The sequence below is a fragment of the Hesperophylax consimilis genome, chromosome 20 (assembly GCF_061612785.1).
Source record: "Hesperophylax consimilis isolate HC1 chromosome 20, BYU_Hcon_1.0, whole genome shotgun sequence".
Taxonomy (NCBI): domain Eukaryota; kingdom Metazoa; phylum Arthropoda; class Insecta; order Trichoptera; family Limnephilidae; genus Hesperophylax; species Hesperophylax consimilis.
In genome coordinates this window covers 3,389,678-3,393,273 of record NC_142855.1, presented here as the reverse complement: position 1 = coordinate 3,393,273, position 3,596 = coordinate 3,389,678, and the positions used below count along the sequence as shown (strand labels likewise).

Sequence of the window (3,596 nt, the reverse complement as noted above, 5' to 3'; positions counted from 1 at the left end):
GTCAGCATGTGGCTCTTCAGTTGGCCACTTTGAGAACATGAATAATTGCACTTGAAACATGAAAAAGGTTTTTCTCCACTGTGAGTCATCACGTGGCTTGTCAGAGAGCCCCTTTGAGAACATGAATAGTTGCACTCGGCACATGAAAAAGGTTTTTCTTGTCTGTGAGTCAGCATGTGTCTCATCAGTTTGCCCTTTCGAGAATATAAATTGTTACACACCGAACATGACAAATGTTTTTTTCCAATATGGATGCGTAAGTGCCTTATGAAATTCGACTTATGAGAATTGGAATAGGTACAATGAGGACAAAATAATTGTTTCTCCACAGGATGCACCTTCTGATCTGTAGAAAAAAAGAAAGTAATACGATTATAAAGGCATAATACGATTTAATATCTACACTTGGCGTAAGAAAGCACAGAAATTGATAACAACGATGGCAGAATTGTTAAATTTCAGAAAAAATAAGTGTTTTTACCGGACTGGACAATTCTTTCAAAGCGTTCTAAGCATTCCTTTTTAACATCCGGCAGGTCTATGTCAACTTCCATACAAGAGAATCCCCCATCATTATCTTCTCGGCGTCCGAATTCCTCCTTGACGGTTATAGTCTCCACATTAATGCAAGCTATAAAACAACATGTACGTACATTGATCATCGATATTAAACTCATTTAAAAAAACCTTAAAATAGAAACAATAAAATAAATCATTGATGAACCCTGCAGAAGTGAGTAATAAGTGTAGAGAGTTCAAGGTTATTTTAAGAAAATTTATAAGAACAACCCCGAATGTCCGCTTCAGAAGGAATAAGCATTTGCTCTTGAGTACTTTCAGTCCATCAATATGTATTTTTAACGAATGAGGATGAGGTGGAAACTTGAGGAATCGAGAACTTATTGTAAGCATTGGCGGCTACTGTGATCGTAGGGTATGGTCACATCAAACAAATCACAAATAAACTCCTCAAAACAATACATATTTTCCTAAACATAAGAAATATATATAAAATAAAACAATTGAAAATAATATACTTGGCACTTTGCCAATCATTTATAAAATATGGAATAAATGCTTGGGAAAGAGCAACAAACACGGCTATCGATTCATTAGAAATCGCATAGAAACCGATCTGAAAGGTAATATTAAAAAAACATATACTGACTGATACAGACCAAATATTCAACAGTTGTGACGTACTAGATATTCGCCAATTATACGTTAAAACACTACTAAACTACATTTTTGACCAAAGAAACAAATTTCAACATGCACAAAATATCATTAACAGACCAGTTAGACAAGCGTACAAAGAAAACATAAAAACTCCGACGGTAAATACAAGTTTTAGACAAATACACTATCAATACCATGCTATAAAAGCTTTCAACAGTCTAACACTTGAAAATAAAATTGAGGAAAACAAAAATAAATTCAGACCCAAAATTACAAAATGGATTTAAGAACAAAAAAGACAATATTACCAAAATTTCATAACACAACATAATAAAAACTATAGGGAACACACAAAACTTTGGCTGTTCCCGGCAAAGATAAAAAAATCTGGTAAAAACTAAAATAACTACCACTAAAGAGGACAGCGTTAACACACATATAATTTTCTGTCGCCATGGCAATCCAAAATGGAATTGTATTTTTATTTTTTTATTAAAGAAACAAACATTCCCGGGTTACGAATAACCTGAGAACATTTTAAAATCTCCAACTACCACCACAGTAAGCGGAAAAAGTTGCTTGTGTCGTTATGGAAGACTTAGCCAGCCGAGGAATTGAACACACTACGCCTGGGTGGGACCCAAGCGCGATGTCAACTCAGCCACCGACCGGTCTAATACAATTTATTTAACATAGTCAATGCAACTCACTGGCTGTCTGAGTACTTTCCGCATATCGCAAACATTCTTTATTTACATCTGGGAGGTCGAAATCCATATAAGTGTACGGCATTTCACCTCCGCCTTCTTCCTGGGGCCCTGGTTCCGTTTTGATGGAAACAGTTTCTGGATATACTAGATCCATGGCACCGCTGTTGCAGGGTTTGGTAATTGGTAAACGCACAAACAAATATATATACCTGAAACAAACATAGTTGTAACTTAATCCTATGAGCACACGAAAGCATTTAAATTATCGATTAGATCAACAGATATGAAGTGTCAACTTTAAGGTCAAGATAGTCACAATATGTATCCCTTATTTCAAATACCAGTTTCATATAAGATTTCATTGTTTTGACAGAATATTCCAAGCAAACAAAATTTAATAATATTAAATACAATACAATAAGTTGAAATAAAACAGAGATCCCGGGTCCTAGCACAAAATCATTTTCGTTTCTAGTGAATTCTCAACTCAAACGTCCATTCGTTTAAGAAAAAGGCGGATATTTAAAGAATATGTGTGTATAAATGAAATAGATATAGGACGGGACAGTTTTTACGCACTTAAAAGTTGTGTCGAATACGACAAGATACGCTAACTCCCTTCCACTAAGGCGAATACGACACGCTGTATGAGATGACCTACTGCCAGTCAATCATCCTTCTTACACGTATGTGTCACTATGTTCGCTATCTCACTTTCTCTAATGGTGCTTAAAATCATTAGGAAACAATCGAAATAATTCTATTATTTCAAATAAGTAATTGGCTTGGTTTTTACTAGTGTTTGGAGTGGAGTACTAAATCGAAAGGACGGCATTTACCATATCTTAGAATAGCCTCTTTGAGGTATCTACAACATGTCTATAAGTATTGTAATTTTGTTGGATTGACACAAGAATTGTATGGAAGAATGTTGGAAAACGAACAATTTCTTCTGTCAATATTAACGTAATTAATACATCTCTCTTTGACTACGATTCACTTGCAACAGTCGTGATGTAAGGCAAACTTTAATAGGAGATTTAACAGTTATTAAATTATGTTATAAAATTATAGTGATATCTTTTGTTTAGTATTTCGTAAAACTTCGCAGAAATTAGACAGTTTGACATTTGACAGATTACAACCATAGAAGTTTCTCTGCATTTTATTTTGCAAACATCTGTCAAATTTTTAAAAGTTTGGGAAGAACTCCGTTTGTTGTCCTGGAATGGCGTAAACTTTGACGTTCGCGACACAACCGTAAAACTTTAATTGTAGCTAAATGATAGCATTCGTCAACAACTGCTATCGTTTGCGAAAGCTAGCAGTCTGTCGCTTTTAACATCTTTTCTTAACTATTAAGTGATTCCCGATCTTCTGATATCCTTACAAGTTCGATTTTGGAGAGACCTAGTAAAAAATCCTAAAGAAGCGTGGTTAAGAGCATCTACGAAATTGTTAACAGATTTTTGAAAACACAAATCGGTGAAATATAATTAAGTGACGCAAGGTTTCTAACTAAAACTTTAAAAAAACAATTACTTTATATTACAATTCATTTTAATAACGACATATTTTATTTATGAATAACATAAATAAGCCATTTATCGAAGATTTACGTTTTGTGAAAAGGTACTTACCTCGCTGGATAGAAATGACTTTGTTACACATTCACCACTTCTAAAGTGACGTTTGCTGTTGAACTAA

General features: G+C 34.2%; 1 long non-coding RNA gene across 1 annotated transcript; it reads right to left on the bottom strand.

Annotated features, from left to right (window-relative positions):
* Nucleotides 1–218: 218 nt before the first annotated feature.
* Nucleotides 219–1,922, bottom strand: LOC149413917 (uncharacterized). Its single transcript, XR_016304124.1, has 3 exons — nt 1,890–1,922; nt 482–631; nt 219–346 (listed from the first exon to the last, which is right to left on the bottom strand). It is a non-coding gene; the product is annotated as an uncharacterized LOC149413917 (long non-coding RNA).
* Between the last annotated feature and the right edge of the window lie 1,674 nt (nt 1,923–3,596).